The following is an 18217-nucleotide window of genomic DNA, read 5'->3' on the forward strand; positions in this document are numbered from 1 at the left end:
TGAGGATGTAACTGAACCACTGCAGTGGTGTGCTCCTCCTATAGCCCTGTAATTAAAAAGAATGGTCAAGTACATATATTTGTTGATTTTTAAAAAAGCTCAGTGATACAGTTGTGTGTGGAACATTCATTCTACCTACATCAGAAGACATATTGAAGCTTGTTAATGCAAAAGTGGTTCCCCATGCTAGATGTTTATAATGGGTTCTGGCAAATACCTTTAGATAAAAAAGCCAGAAATGTGTAACTTTCATTGCTCCATTGGGAAGGTACTGTATCAAATGGCTGTTGTTTGCTACAACCTCAGTGCCTGAAATCTTTTAGTATAAAATGACTGACTTACTCAACAGGCTAGACGTTGTTGTTGTTGTTATGGGTGACTTCCTGGTTTTGGTCTGGATGGCATTCTCAAGCTCAAGCATCCAGCAATGTAAAATAAATGCTAACAGCAGCTCCAGTGGTAGTATACTATAATGCTACAAAATCTGACAATACTGAGCACAGATATGACTAGGGGTAGTATACTACAATGTTACAAAACTGACAATAGTGAGTGCAGGTGTGACTAGTGGTAATATACTGCAATGTTACAAAATTGATAATAGTGAGTACTGGTGTGACTAGGGGTAGTATACTACAATGTTACAAAACTGACAATAGTGAGTGCAGGTGTGACTAGTGGTAATATACTGTAATGTTACAAAACTGATAATAGTGAGTGCAGGTGTGACTAGTGGTAATATACTATAATGTAACAAAACTGGCAATAGTGAGTGAAGGTGTGACTAGTAGTAGTATACTATAATGTTACAAAACTGATAGTAGTGAGTGCAGGTGTAACTAGTGGTAGTATACTACAATGTTAAAAAAACTGATAGTAGTGAGTGCAGGTGTGACTAGTGGTAGTATACTATAATGCTACAAAATCTAACAATAGTGAGTGCAGGTGTGACTAGTGGTAGTATACTATAATGTTACAAAACTGACAATAATGAGTACAGGTGTGACTAGGGGTAGTATACTATAATGTTACAAAATGGACAATAGTGAGTGCAGGAGTGACTAGTGGTAGTATACTATAATTTTACAAAACTGACAATAGTGAGTACTGGTGTGACATGGGGTAGTTTACTATAATGTTACAAAACTGATAGTAGTGAGTGCAGGTGTGACTAGTGGTAGTATACTACAATGTTACAAAACTGATAGTAGTGAGTGCAGGTGTGACTACTGGTAATATACTGTAATGTTACAAAACTGATAATAGTGAGTACTGGTTTGACTGGGGGTAGTATACTACAATGTTACAAAATTGACAACAGTGAGTGCAGGTGTGACTAGTGATAATATACTGTAATGTTACAAAACTGATAATAGTGAGTACTGGTGTGACTAGGGGTAGTATACTACAATGTTACAAAACTGACAATAGTGAGTACTGGTGTGACATGGGGTATTATACTATAATGTTACAAAACTGATAGTAGTGAGTGCAGGTGTGACTAGTGGTAATATACTGTAATGGTACAAAACTGATAATAGTGAGTGCAGGTGTGACTAGTGGTAATATACTATAATGTAACAAAACTGGCAATAGTGAGTGCAGGTGTGACTAGTGGTAGTATACTATAATGTTAAAAAACTGATAGTAGTGAGTGCAGGTGTGACTAGTGGTAGTATACTACAATGTTACAAAACTGATAGTAGTGAGTGCAGGTGTGACTAGTGGTAGTATACTATAATGCTACAAAATCTGACAATAGTGAGTGCAGGTGTGACTAGTGGTAGTATACTATAATGTTACAAAACTGACAATAGTGAGTACTGGTGTGACTAGGGGTAGTATACTATAATGTTACAAAACTGACAATAGTGAGTACTGGTGTGACTAGGGGTAGTATACTATAATGTTACAAAACTAGTGAGAACAGGTGTGACTAGTGGTAGTATACTACAATGTTACAAAACTAGTGAGTACAGGTGTGACTAGTGGTAGTATACTACAATGTTACAAAACTGACAATAGTGAGTGCAGGAGTGACTAGTGGTAGTATACTATAATGTTACAAAAGTAGTGAGTGCAGGTGTGACTAGTGGTAATATACTATAATGTTACAAAACTGACAATACTGAGCACAGATATGACTAGTGGTAGTATACTATAATGTTACAAAACTGATAATAGTGAGTGCAGGTGTGACTAGTGGTAGTATACTATAATGTTACAAAACTGATAGTAGTGAGTGCAGGTGTGACTAGTGGTAGTAATGTACAATGTTACAAAACTGATAGTAGTGAGTGTAGGTGTGACTAGTGGTAATATACTATAATGTTACAAAACTGACAATACTGAGCACAGATATGACTAGCGGTAGTATACTATAATGTTACAAAACTGATAATAGTGAGTGCAGGTGTGACTAGTGGTAATATACTATAATGTAACAAAACTGGCAATAGAGAGTGCAGGTGTGACTAGTGGTAGTATACTATAATGTTACAAAACTGATAGTGAGTGCAGGTGTGACTAGTGGTAGTATACTGTAATGTTATAAAGCTGATAATAGTGAGTGCAGGTGTGACTAGTGGTAATATACTATAATGTTACAAAACTGACAATACTGAGCACAGATATGACTAGTGGTAGTATACTATAATGTTACAAAACTGATAATAGTGAGTGCAGGTGTGACTAGTGGTAATATGCTATAATGTAACAAAACTGGCAATAGTGAGTGCAGGTGTGACTAGTGGTAGTATACTATAATGTTACATAACTGATAGTAGTGAGTGCAGGTGTGACTAGTGGTAGTACACTACAATGTTACAAAACTGATAGTAGTGAGTGCAAGTGTGACTAGTGGTAGTATACTGTAATGTTACAAAACTGACAATAGTGAGTGCAGGTGTGACTAGTGGTAGTATACTGTAATGTTACAAAACTGACAATAGTGAGTGCAGGTGTGACTAGTGGTAGTATACTATAATGTTACAAAACTGATAATAATAAGTACAGGTGTGATTTGCTATGGCCTAGGTGCAGAATTGATTTAAATGAGTCATCAGGTGCTATGTCCTATTGCCTACCACACAGAAATGTGAAATGATGCTGAACAGATATTCACAGACTGAAAAAGAGTACCTTGCAACTATGTGGGCAAGTGAGTACCTATTATGGCCCAAGAGTTTCCAGCTCCAAACTGATCACAAACCATTACTTCCACAGATCAAGTCCTATGGCCTCGACAAAGTGCCACTGAGCTGTCAAACACTGTTAATAAGGCTAAGGAGGTTCAATATCAGAGCAATCCATGTGCCTAATGAACAATTATTTTATTTTTTTTTATTTTATTTTACATTTGTTAACCGGGCTAGTCCAACTGGATACATGTCCATTTTCAGTGGAGGCCCGAGGAGAAAAGCTCCACTAACTACTACTTAACAAGTTAAATAAAACATATACAGAATTATGCGATAAAAGGAAACATTTGCTTAAAATATTTTTCAGAATGTATATACACAAGAGTACAATATGAGACTTCGCAGGAGAGATAGTTTAGATAATTTACTAGGTTACAGTATTACTGCTTTATACTGAGAAATAGAAATAGATTATGATAGATCGAGATGAAAACCTGAAAGAGGAGAAGGAATATTACAGAGAGGTAACTCATACAAAGTAATGGAAGTAATACATGCACATAGAAAGAAGGTAAATAGAGAGTGAGAGGGATAGGTAGAGGAAATTAGTGTGAGTTAGAGTTTAGTCGGGTTAAAGCATGGACATATCCACTGATTTTTAAGATAAATTCTTAGTTTTTGTTTGAACAAAGCAGGGGTAGGCATAGAAGTAAGTTCAATAGGAAGTTGATTCCAGTGTTTCCCAATGGCGTTAGAGAAAAGGGAGTCACCAGCAAGATTGTTGGATTTAGTTAATGTTACTAGGAGTTTGCTTGAGGAGCGAAGTGAATTCAGGTTAGAGTAAGGGGTCAGAAGTTTGGAAAGTGCAGGTGTGTTGTTAGGTTGATAGAAGGCTTTATGGACAAAGGAAAGTTGGGAAAGAAGCAACATATTTTCTAGTTCTAGCCAGTGAAGTTTCTGAAGGTTCAGACAGTGGTGAGTTCTGAAAGGAGTGCCAGTTGCAAATCTGGCAATGCTATTATATGTGTTAGTCAGTTTAGAGAGATTGTTTTTCTTCAGGTTAGTGAAAATTGATGAGGCATAGAGAAGAGTTGAAATAAGGTGAGAGTGGGCAAGGGTAACTTTTGCTGTGGGGTTAAGAATGTTTTAATTCTGTAGAGGGAGCCCAATTTTTTGTTTACAGTTTTAATGGTATTATTAATGTGGCAATCATAGGTAAGGTTGTTATCAATCATGACACCTAGTAGTTTGGTAGTAGAGTCGGCTGATATGAGGGTGCCATTAATAGATAAGATGGAGAAGTCTAATGTGGGGGACCTAGTAGTAGGTTTAAAGAGGAGGAGTTTTGTTTTTTTAGCATTTAAAAGTAGGCAGCGTTTTAAGAACCATGCTTCTACTTTGTGGAATACATTTTGAGTAATAGTTTGAAGCTCAGGTATGGATTTAGCGGAGCAAATAAGAGTGGAGTCATCTGCATATTGTATACAGCTAGCTTGGGGAATAGATACTTGTAGGTCATTTATAAAAAGGGAGAAAAGGAGGGGTCCAAGAATAGAGCCTTGAGGGACACCAAGAGAAATTGGGAGAAGAGAGGAAAGTTTGTTATCCCAGAGGACTGCCTGTTTTCTGTTAGTGAGATAGGAAGTGAACCAATGGATAGCCTTTGGTTGTAAAGCAAGAGATTCCAGGATTTTTATGAGGAGGGGGTGGTTGACCATGTCAAAGGCTTTGGACAGGTCGATAAAGAGGGCTGAAGATAGAATATTATTGTTGCGGTTTGTGTTTATAAAGTCAGTAAAGGAAAGGAGAGCAGTGGTGGTACTATGAAAAGGCCTAAAGCCGTGTTGACAGGGAGTAAGAATGTTATTTTTAGTTAAGTGATTCATTAGCTGGTAGTGAACACATTTTTCCATGATTTTTGCTAGGGGAGACAGGAGGGCTATAGGTCTGTAGTTAGAGTATTCATTGGAGTTTCCTCCTTTATGTAATGGTATAATGTGTGAGATTTTCCAGATGTCAGGTATGGTTCCTTAGAATTAGAATTAGAATTAGAATTAGAATTAGATGTTGCAGGTGTGCTAGCCAGAAATCCTATGCATGACCAACCATTGTCTGATTCCAGAGAAGGTATCGCTGCCTATGAGTAAAGAAAAATAATGACTAGATTAGTGACTACTAAGAGGATAGACAAGCTTAAGCAAGCTACCCAAAATGATCAATAGTTACAAGCTGTTAGTAAGCATGTGCAAGATGGATGGCCAGATTGCTGGGCAAAGCTCAAACAGCTCATGCAAAAGTACTATACAGTCACGATGCAGTTATCAGAGTATGATGGCTTGATCTTAAATCAAGACAGAATCATGGTATACTCATTTTGGTGAGCAAATGTGCTACATCAACTACATGAATGTTATCAGGTTTTCACAAAATGTCAGGGAAAAGCAAACTCATCAGTATGGTGGCTGAACATCAGCAAAGATATTATAAATCAGCTGTCAAAGTGTCAGTTCTGCATTATTCATAAACTATTACAGAGGCAATCACTTTAATGCTAACATCATTACCATGAGGTCATTGGCAAAAGATAGTTATTGACCTGAGTGAGCTTGGAGACAAAAATTACTTATCATTGAGGGCTGTCTCTAGTGTCATTGAAATAATCAGCATATCAACCATGACTAGCCAACAAATCATAGCCAGAGTCAAGAAATGCTCTCGGTTTATGGCCTACCTATTAAGCTGGTTACAGGCAATGGTGCGTAATTTATGTCAACTGAGTTCCAAAAGTTTGTTACTGATTAAGCTTTACTCATGCTACGTCAAGTTCTTACTGTCTGTAATCAAAAGGTGAAGCTGAAAGAGCAGTAAAAGCAGCTAAAAGAATACCGAGACAGCTAAATCTTCACAGAGCTGTCATGGCATACTGAGTGACTCTGCACCTCTGCACAATACTGCAGGAGTAAACCCTTTACAGCTACTGTCCAGAAGGCAAATATGAACTGACATGCCAATGTCAGAATTAACACATGAGCCTAAATTATTACATACAATATAGTCAAACAAAATGCCCATGAAGTCAGAGCTTTGCATAAAAGGTTTTGTGGCCAGTGTCATGCAACACATCTACTACTTTATCCTTCAACCAGGCCATTCTGTCCATTTGAAGTTAGAGAAGGGAGAAAAGCGGGATACAACAGGTGATGAAGTGCAGGGAACTACTAAGTCATGATGCTACATAGTACAAACAAAAATGGCACCATAGCATAACGAAACAGAAGACATATCCACTTGGTCCCTGATGTGTGCCATCCTGAATGCAGTGCTCCAAAGAACCAGCTGAACAAATCTGAGCCAAGAATAACCAGATCTATGCCCGATAAATATGTTCCTGTAACAACAAAATAGCTATGTCAATGAAATATCCAAGACAAGGGTGGAAGTTTGTATCCTGCTGTTCACAGTGACAAACTGTGTACTGTCTAATCAACATAATCAAGTGTGTCTGTTCTTGTCTCTGATCCTCTTAACTCTGTTTTGTTTAGTGTTTGCAAAGATACTGCTGCTAGTTAAAGTATATGTTCTCAGAGTTTTCCTTCCCCAGGTTCTAATTCCATTTCTAGTTCCAGTTTCTGTAGTTCATAGGTTCATAGATTCATAGGCTGGTACTAGGCTATTGGCCCTAGGGCCTATACAAGCCTAGCCATAACAATTCCCTGACTATTTATTCCCACACTATTTATTTCCCTGGACTCCTGTCTAGCAGGTGACTGACATGATCCCCGGGGTGAATTTCCTTTCTCCCATCCAATCATCAAGGTTCCTTTTGAAGAGGGCCAAAGAGGCACTCTTCTTGACATGTATGAGCAGTCTATTCCAGAGTCTGGGGAGTCTTTGGGTCAGGAATCTATCCCTCCAGTATGTTTGTTTATAGTGATGACAAGGTTTAGATCCCTGGAGCGTGTGGCTCTGAGGGATTGGAATTTCTTTAAGTGTGGCATGTCCAGCAGCTCTGGTTTAGACATGGCCTTGTATGTTAAGCAGAGATCGCCTCTGAGTAGACGATATGCGACAGAGTATAGCTGGAGTTTTTTAAGGTGGTCAGCATAAGGCATCTGCTTTAGGCCTGTAATTCTTTTAGTGAGCGATTTCTGCGACCTTTCCAGTTGTTGCAGATGTCTTGAGATGTACATACCAAATGGGGCATTGTATTCTATAATGGGTCTAATGAGGGATGAGTACAGTGGGACAATGACCTCCTTTTTTTCTGGATGAAAAGCCCTTAGTGATGAGGTGTGCCACATAGAAGGATTTCCTGACTGTTGTGGCGACGTGGTTATCAAAGGTGAGACCACTGTCCACCTGTGTCCCTAAGTCTCTTATCACACTTTCGGTGTTTAGTGTACTGCCACCTATGTGGTAATTCACGGGTATATTTCTTGGCATTGAGCTTGAGCCCATGGCTCTGGCACCAAGCATCTGTTTCTGTAAGGCCATTTTGTACAGTATCCACATCATTTGGGGATTCAATAATGGCTCCCAGTTTGCAGTCATCTGCAAACTTTGTTAGCCAGAGTCCCTTAGTGTTGGCCTGTACTTCAGAGAAGTAGTACTTAACTTACCAAGACTGATCACAAAATAAAAATACTACATCACTTTCAGAGTTGTGATACAGTCATAGATTCAGATAAGTAGCCATACACCTAACTAGTAATGGGTTTTCAGATGTTTCCTAAATAATCATAGTATTCATATTTATTAACAATATACATTTACAGGATTAGACTAGACAGCTAAATTTAAGGTGCACCAGCTGTGCACCTTTTTACATTGTAATTAAAAAAAAAGATTTTTCTGTTATGATAAATGAAGAAAACGCTGCTAGAATGTTTGTATACATTATGAATAAGTATTACAAATACTTCCATATTAAGACTATTGCATGATATTACCATTTTAAAAGTATATTATTTCATGATATCTTTTCTAATCCTACTGTGTGTGTGTTCAAGATGACCAAAATATCAGCATCATTTCTACTGAGTTGTCATTTAAGTTACATGTATGACTAAAATAATGATATATCCTGACATTTTTGAAAGTACCAAGGAATATTACTGGATAACCACTGGTGCACAGCCTGAAACAAATAAACCTCAATAACATTTTACAGCCTTAATTTCTTCTGAAAATCTATAATAGTGTCAACATTCATTTTGCATACTGTTTGGCCATTAACATTCAAAAATGAGCACATTGATTGGCCAGCCCAACCAGCGCACCCATTGTAAATACAAGCATATACCAATGGAAAAACTTCAGTCACCCGGACGTTTTTTTTCCAGTAATATATGCTATTAAAATTTTACTTTTCTTTCATTTAAAAAAAAACTTACAAAAACAGAGATTTAAAATGAAAAAGAGAGATGGGACAGAGACAAATACAAGTAAAATCAGGTATGTTATACAAAACTAGAAAAACATACTTTATTATGTCATCTCTCCTGTTCATTTGAAATCTCCAGATTTCACTGTATTTTGCCCTCATGACCAAACCACACCATTCATTGGTAAATCCAGTATTAGCCACACCCAGCCATGGGTTATTTGCATAATTATCAAATATCCTAGAACTTATGACAACCTCTATAAAGTATAAGTAACTTTAAACAAAAGAATCATTCTGTCTTAACTTCTCCTAGTTTTTTTTCTATAAAAAGTGATGTTACAAAAACACACTTTTAGGAGTTCCAACATAGTGGATAGTATAAACAGCTAATAACTGAGCTCTGGGCAGTGAATGATTTAAATTAACAAAAAGCTGCAGACTACTGTATATAGTTAACAGAAATTGGTGTGTGAAGTGTTGGTGACATATACAAAGTCAAGGAAAAGAAAAAGTGAAGATAAACAGAAACCAACTGTGAAAACTCACAAGGAGACTGAAAACAGTTTGCTGGATCAGAGGTGGCAAAAACAGATGGCAAAGGCAGCTGAAGGAGAAAATCCTTCAGTCACCCTAGAAAGAGTTTGAACAAATTCACACTGATACCTTCAGGATAAGTGAGTCCCTGTGCTGGGATATATACAGACAAATAACAGAAGGCTGGAGGAAGTAGAATATGTTTTAACCAGGCATTCAGATGGGAATATTGGTGTACAAACTGCTGAAAAGAAGATAAAAGAAAAATGATGAACTCGTAATTAAAATATGAACAAATGGTTCAGAAACTGACATAACTTGAAGATAGGTCACTCAGAGAGAACTTGAGGTTTATAGCAGTCCCTGAACAAATTGAAGGAAATTATTTTAAATAATTTCTGAGAAAATGCCTCAGTACTAGGAAATGACTCTCTGTTGTTGATATTAAAATAGAAAGAGTACATAAAGTACATACTCCTAGTCTAAGACAGAGAAAGCAGCCAGTACCTATACTGATTAAACTGCAGTCATAGCAGCTAAAGGATGCATTTTTTTATATTTTGTGGAGAAAGGGAACAATCACAGAATTTGGACACAGAAGGATTTATGTGGATAATGGCTTTTCATTACACACATTAACAGATTTTTTTTTCTTTTAATAAGGCACTATAGTGAAATGATTTTATTTTCAAGTTATTATATCCTGCATTACTTTGAGTCATCTCTCCACTGGGATTAACTTATACATACCCTCGGCAAGCACTAGTTGAACAGAAAAAAATATGAAATAACAATTTATGGCAGCTGCAGGTGATGAGAGAAAAGACAACCAGCAGATGGGTATAGAGAAGTAAAAGGAGGGCAGTTCAGGGAGGGAATTCCTGTGATACCCTTTCCTCTTGTCCAAAAGAAAATAATGGATAAAACAAAGAAGGTTAAACAAATTTCAAGAGAAGTGGAAGACTATATTTAAAAAAATGCACTGGAAACATTGAATGAAGACACTGTTTAAAAGGTATAGCTGTTTGTATGGAGAACGATATGATCTAGTAAAAATGTGAGTTGCATTTTGAATGACATCGTAAAATCATTGCAATCAATACATACTACACAGAAAATAACTGTGATTAATATCAATGTAATAACATAAGTATTATATGTCACAACTTTACTTAAAAAAATATATATATATATATATATATATATATATATATATATATATATATATATAACTGAATCAGAGGGACCCTTACTGCTATCTGATAGAAATTCCTGTTTTCAAACTACAAATCATGTCACATTGCCTTTACCAGAGGCAAATGGAGAAGGCACCTTACCCTCTGACATACAAAAACAATTTGGAGACATTTTAGAAAATTCATATGTTATGCTATCTGTCAGTACAATCATTTTCCTTTTTAAAATATAAGATATAAAAGCTTTTTTCTATTATCTTGGATTTCTAGCTCATGAAAAATATGAAAAGCACTGATGCAGTTACATCTATAAACTATTAACATGTACTCATATGTTATATCATATGTATAAAGCAGGGAGATTAATTACTGTATAACCTTTAGGTATTTAAGTGATGTTATTATATACACAGTGTAATATAACATGAGTGAGACATTTTAATTAATATTTGTAACCCAGATGGTGAGTAGCAAGCAAAGTAATGCATCATGAATTTATCATCTTTATAACCAAAACAATCTGAAAAAATAAAATAAAACTGTTATTCATTATCTAAATGTACTTGCTACTTTATGAAAACTTGAGAAAATAAACATTTGTTAATTTCATCATATTCACCCCCCCCCCAGCATCTTTATTTTGCCTTAAATCAAAATAATAAAGAATATATCTAAATAAGCCAGAGTCTTTTTTGTGTAAACAGACATCACACATGGTTCTCATTATTGAATGAAGAGAAACAGTCATTCAGAGAAAATCCTCTTAAAGGTCAGGAAGTCTGGTGTTGCAAAAACATGGAGCATCTAGGTGACCCAGACAGTGGCTACAATCCTAAAAGTCTTGCTGTCAGTGTAAGTGGCCACTTACACTGAGAGCAGGCCAGCAGCATGTGCTTTGGTATCTGGTCCCTGTAGTATACTTCTTTATAGATAGGCTTTTCATTGAAGTAAGTCACTTAATCTGAGAGCAAGTCTTTCAGATTACGGGCAGACTTACACTGAGAGCAGCTCTTTTGGAATCTGGTCCACTAAGTCTGAAACTCTAAAAATCAACATCTTATTGAAAGCTACTCAGGCTGTCTATTCGCAAAAGGTAAACGTAAACAAACAAAAAAACAGCTGAGGTCATTACTAGTAGTGTATCATTCATGCCAGCAATACAATGTCTGAAGAAGCAATGATAAATCATTTTTATTTTACATGTATAGTATATATTCATTTCTGAAATTTGGTTAGCAGGTTGCCAATAAATTTCTGTTGCTCACTAATTCAGGAATGGCAGTGTATTGTAGAAATTATGTGTCTCTTATTAACTTTTTTTGATAATGCAACTCAAGTAAATATTTTCTGTTGTGTGCTAAATTGTTCGTGTCTTTCGGCTTTTCCCGGTTAGGGGTTGCCACAACGCAACTCCGGTCTGCTAATGATTGGCAGTAGATTTTTACGTACTGGCTTGCCGGGCCTAACGCACAACCTTCAACGAAGGAACGCCCATTCACGCATGTCGCTACACAGAAGACGCTCTAACTGAGAATCGAACGGGCAACGTCTAACTGTGAGGCGATAACGCTACTAAAGCCATTGATGGTAGTGTGGAAATATAGCTTTTTTGTAAATCACCCGACAAAATACTCTAAATTTCAGCTGTCTGGAATAAACACATACTGTTTAATGTTTACATCAATTAGTTTGAGGCTCAGATGTAACATGTACATTAAGGTATGTACAATTTCATACCCTGCAAACAGTAAACTCTCTTCCAAAACACAGTACCACATGATATACATTTTCCTGGAATTTAACTGTAACTGTACTCCAAATTTCCGGATGCAAGTTTCAAACAGTGTACTTATTCATGCACTCTCTCTCATCACTACTTACCATATGATTAATGTACTTCTGTTGCAACTGGTGTCTGTTTGATAAGTGTTGCAGAAAGTTCTCGGAATGAAAGCCAATGTCTTGGATAACTACTTCACTGTATATTCATACTTCTTAAATATTCCTGTCTATGTAGGAAGTCAGATAAAACCTTATTTAACAGCTACTAAGACTTCCATGATGCTTGGCAAAAATTAAAATTCATTGAGGTCTCTTTGAATGTATTTATTTATGAAAATGAAAATTACATACTTGGCATAAGTCATCTGAAGTTTGAATTACGCAGTCTCTCACTTTTTTCTTGTCATTCATACCCGGTTCATAGAGATGATGGACATACGTGTATTTCACCAGTTTCCTCTCTTCCTTCCTTCTGCTACACTCTGCTATGCTGATTCTTGGAGCATCAGTCATTTAACCACACGTTTAACTTCCTCCCTGTTAATCTCTCTATCAGTGTGGATCCTCCAGTCGTTAGATATTTCTTGGATATAACTGAGAATGACACACTGAAGCATGAGGATACATTTGAGCACATTGCAAAATCATTCTGTGTCAGCCTGACTTGTATTCAAAGAGCTAGATGAATATACATCTAACATGAAAATAAAATGACATTCAATATATCCTAACACTTGTAAGCTTGGATAATTGATGTGACCAAAAATAACACTGTGATTTGACAAAAGGGAGCATATTTGTATGTGCATAGCAAGGTGTTTGAATATTAATTTATCAAGTAGTTTCCCAAGTGCAGGAAGAATGGAGATTGGTCTGAAGTCGTTTGCAGTATCTGATTTGGATAATTACGGAAGAAGGGAAATGAGAGACTGTTTCCAAATATTTGGCATACTTTTATTGTAGAGATGCAGACTGTGGATGTGAAATAGAGGGTAAACTATGGATTTTTAAAATAAGAATATGAGCCAGTGAAAAAGGCCATCAGTACCAGGAGGGGTATCTGAGGGAATCTGATCTAGCAATGCATCAATGCCTTAAACTGTTAAAAAAATAGAATAGAACAGTGAATGTTAATAGTGGAGAGGTTGGAGAACTGCAAGGGGCTGAGAGAGATGTGTAAATGTCTTTAAAATGTCATCTGAAAGAAGATAACTGTCTGCTGTGGGTGCCTTCATTTATTTGGCTTATTTCTAAAACTGACTAGATTGTCTGGCTGTAGAAGAATGCTATATTTGAAGAAATAGAGCTTTTTTACCTTACCTTTTTTTTTTTTTTGCTAGATTTCTTAGGATTGAAATATTTTTGTTTATTTTCGTTTGGTGAAGGAGCCTGTTTCCAGGAGATCTTTAAGATTAAGGAGTATTTTAAGTTCTTTAGTTAACCAGTGTTTGGAATAATATTTAAATACTTTGGTGACTAGGTGGGGAATTTTGATCTTAAAATATAGCTTTATGTCACCTTGCTAATTTTTCACTAGAGTCCTTAGGACTAGAAAGCCTTTCTTTTAATGGTGAGGCCTCCTGTTTCCAGGGGTCCCTAAGCTTAAGAAGTGTTTTAAGCTCTTTAGTAAACCAAAGTTTGAAATTATATTTAAATAATTTGAGAGAAGTATTTATATTGTAGGTATATGATTTTTTTGCAATCAGAACTATTACTTCAGAATGATCTGAGCAGTTTAATATCAGGGACTATTTAAAAGTTTGTACTTTTGATGATAGAGTGAATGTTAATTCTTCTGACTTTAGATGGAAGTTAATTAGCTTAGGTGAGACCTTTATATGAGAGAATGGAGTTTGAAATACCAGCACTCACAATGCCGAGTGCTGATACATTTAAAACATTACCAGAAATGTAGATAAAGACCAAATATCAGGCATTGCTCTTTTCTTTTAAACCTGTTTTTTTTCAGGGCAAAAGGCTCCCCACACCCCAGAACTTATATTTACCAACCTCAAGAGTGCCAAAACTTGGAGAAAAGGGAATATTCCAAGAAGTGGTAATCTTGAACTTTTTATATGTAAGTCTGTATTTTGGCCATTCAGACACCAGATTATGGGTCTTGGCACTCCAGGTCCCGACCATTCAAATGGTTATCTGATGGGTGAGTGGTCAGTGCTAGGGGGAGTACTAAGTGAAGACATATAATTTGGAGGTTTTTATGATGATTAGCCAAGTAGAATATGATTGTTAATTTTGAAATTAGGCCTGGTTGGGCTATGTACTAATTGTAAGAGGTCATGATCTGTCAGGAAGTTATCAATGTCATGTCTAAGAGGGTTAAGAAGGTTTAATGTGAAATATCCTTGGATAACTTGGCTAATTGGCTTGTTTAATTTGTTTTGAGGGAAAGGAGGGTATGTAGTACAAAGGTATATAGAATTAGCCTTCTGAAAGGGCATCCTGACAAGGAGGCAATTTAGGGTTTCGGCATTACACGAGTCTGCTTGGGAAATGGGTTAAATGATTAGTTTGGATTTGTAAAGAAGTGTATCCTCACCAATTATTTTACCTGGCAAAACAATGAAGGTGAAAATGGTGACTGAGGTCAGGGTATCATCTTTAATCCAGGATTCAGTGTTTACTACCAAGCTTGTGGAGTTAGTTTGAAGGAAGGTAAAATTTTGTTCATTATAGAGCCTGCATTAATTAGAGCAAAATTAAGTTTCTGAGAATACAGATGGCGTGAATTTGAGACAAAGTGGTTTTGCTGAATGTGGGGGGGGGGGGGGGGCCTCTGTGTAGGTTTGGGATTGTACTGCCCCTTAGTAGTAAGATGAGAAGTAGAGGAAACAACTTTATAATGAATCAGAAGAATTTGGTAAATTGTGTTTGCTGGTATTTTTTTTTTATTGGGGTATCTGAAGCTTGAGGAATTTGGGATGTATGTAGTAAATTGTACATGAAAGAAGCTGAGCATAAAACCATGGTGGGCAGATCAGAGCATGGCCATTATTGAAGGGTTAGGCAGGATTTTGCCACTGTTCTTTTCATGTGTGATAGAAGATGAGGGTTTGCAGTAAATGGGCAATTGGGGGTGTTTGGAGTAATCTGAAGTTTAGATTCTGTGAGTTTGGAGCAGACGAGAGAAGACTTCAAATAGTAAAATGTCACACATTTTAAATACTGTGAAGGGTTCAAGTATTTGAAATGATTTTGGTAGGAAAGGGCCTTTGGGATATTTTATCTATCAGTTTAATCTTGGTGTTAGGTTTTCACACTGTTAGTAAAGTAATGTGGCCTTTAAATCGAAACAAGTACTATATTTGTAAATTCAAATATCAGTCTTTATTGTGTAAAGTAGGCTTTTCAATACATGGACATATATTGTGCACTTGTTTTCTTTCTCTGCTGCGTGGGTATGTTAACTGTGTTTCTGAGTTATTAATGTGTGAAACTGGGGGAAAAACTAGAAGATTATTTATGCATAAGCATTTTGTTGAACTATCAAGCATTTGCGTATTTATCAATCTTGAGTATGATGTGGGGTTGTAAAATCAGTGGTAGAAGTGTTTAAGAGACTATAAATCTAATATGGGTTTTGATGGTTGTGGTGAGGATGGGTGCTGAAGGAGACATTGACAAAAAAATCAATACAGTATATTAAAGTAATATGCAAAAACATAACAGATAAATGCTACAAAGCACTTACTCCCTATTCTGCATCTTAATATAGTAACTACCCCTTCCACCATTACCTGTTAACCCTATCTACAGTTCTCCCAATAACACTTATTTTACAGATCCCCCTATTCTTTTAAAATGGAATACTATATCCTCTTTTTTCTAGACCTCCTGTAGTAACTACCACTACTACTTGTAATTGCTGACACCACTCTTTTTTCACCACTGTAAAGGCATCTGTGGCATGATTTGTATTTCAAATTTTACACAGAATATAACATGCTCTCTTTGTAATCAAGTCTTTCTATGACTAAATATTCTTTCTGTACCATTTTGTAGATTAATTACTACTGTCTAATGATAATTTTCACTCTGTAATATCATTTCATTACCACTGCGGTCACTTTTCTCATTGCTATTGCCAACATTTTATGGAGCTTTTCTCTCTGGCCTCTGAAGAAAATGGGTTATTGTGCCAAGTTGAACTTTCCTGGTAAACAAATGTAAAGCAAAACAAAAAAAATAGGTAAAGAATGTAAGAACAGTATGCAAAAACAGTGAAAAATGTAATACATGCATTTCAATGCATAGAGTGAACTGTGAATGTAATATGAAATAACAGTAGACAAATACAGTTACTATATGATTCCCATTGTGTAGAATAAAATGAGTAAACACACACCCCCTATCTGTGTTAACAAAAGAAACCATACAAACAGATGAACACTATTCTTAATTGCTTCAAATGAATGAAGATAAAAAATAAAACAGAACAATAAAATACATGAAATTATTAGATCATTTGAAGTGTAAGATTAGACTTTGCCTGCAACTCTTTTTAAATATACAAGTGTAAACAGAAGAAATAAGCTTATCTGTCAGCACTTGGATCAAACAAGGGACAGTTCCCTTGCAGGAATGTATGCTTAGATGCAGGTGAATAGTACATATATATTTATATATATATATACAAAAGAAGATCTGTGACTGGGATAATAAAATAAAGAGGGAAGATCACACCATAAAATAATTACATGTAAGGATGAGGAAATGGTATGTGTGATAAGGTGTCCATAGGTATGTACTAGGCTAACAACCACCAGAGACTTTATAAACCTAGCCATGCAATCCAACCCATTTAGTAGGAGGGAATATGTTAGGAAGTTTCTAGAGGTTATGTGGGGGGTATGTTAGTTTTGGCATTACTGTTTGCCTCTGTCTATCAGAGACATGGGGGGGCCAGACCCAGGGTGAATTTTGGATTTCCCATCCACTGGTCAAGGTTACGCTTAAATAGGCTTAGGGATGGACTCTGTTTCACATGAAAGGGCATCCTGTTCCAAAGCATGGGAATCCTCAAAGACACATATCTGTCTCTACAACATGTATTATTTATGTCACAAGCAAAATTTAAATCCTTGGATTAGTAGTCTTGATATTCATTTTGTGGATGTGCAAAAGGTCCATTAGAGCTGGATCCGAGGAAGTCTTGTATTCCAGGGACAGACTGCCTCTCAGTAACCTGTAGGAGACAGAGTATAGAGAAAGGGCTTTAAGATGATCCATATATGACAATATGTTTATACCCTGGATTCTTCTGGTAAGGAACCTCTGTGAGCATTCCAACTGTTGTGATTGTCTAGTCAAGAATATGCCAAAGGAGGCATTATAATCAATGATGGGTCTGATAAGGGCCAAATAAAGTGTCACTGTGACTTCCTTGGACCTGGATGCCATGCTCTTACTTATAATTTGGGTGACATAGAATGATTTTCTTACTACCTTGGCCACATGTTTATCAATGGCCAGATTACTATCTACATATGTCCCCAGATCTCTGACTACTGGGTCATCTCTTAGGAATGTCTTATCATTGCAGTAGCTAGCCTGGGTGGCAGTTTTCCCATAAGGTACTATAATACATTTCTTGACACTGAGTTTTAATCCGTGACTTGCTACCAGTCTTTGTGTTAGTCCCTCTTGTAAGATGTTTGTGTCATTGAGGGAATCTATGATAGCTCCCAATTTGTAATCATCTGTGAATTTGGTCAGCTAAAAAGTCCCTTGACATTAGCTTTTACCTCCAAGAAGTAGATGTCAAATAGGAGATGTCCAAGCACAGAGCTCTTAAGTACCTTGCTGGTGACTGGTCTCTAAGTGAAGGTGGTTTCACCAATTCTAACTGTAAGCCACCTGCTAATCCAATGAGTTATGGTGGGGTTTATGCCCAGTGCAGTGAGTTTGTCAACTATACCTGAGTGGGGTATTGTATTGAACACCTTAGCCAAGTGCAAGTAGGTGTTATGTACAGTTATTTCCTCATCCATTGCCTTGATTACCTTCTCAAAGATGTTCACCAGGTTTAGTAGGCATGGCTTTCCTTGACAAAGTCAAACTAGGTTGGGATCAGTATCGGAAGCTTGCCTATGTCTTTGTTGATCGTTGTCATGATAATTTGTTCCATGGTTTTGCACATTAGACTAGTCAGACTAATATTT

The sequence above is a fragment of the Protopterus annectens genome, chromosome 4.part0 (genome assembly GCF_019279795.1).
Source record: "Protopterus annectens isolate FY-2018-M chromosome 4.part0, PAN1.0, whole genome shotgun sequence".
Lineage (NCBI taxonomy): Eukaryota > Metazoa > Chordata > Ceratodontiformes > Protopteridae > Protopterus > Protopterus annectens.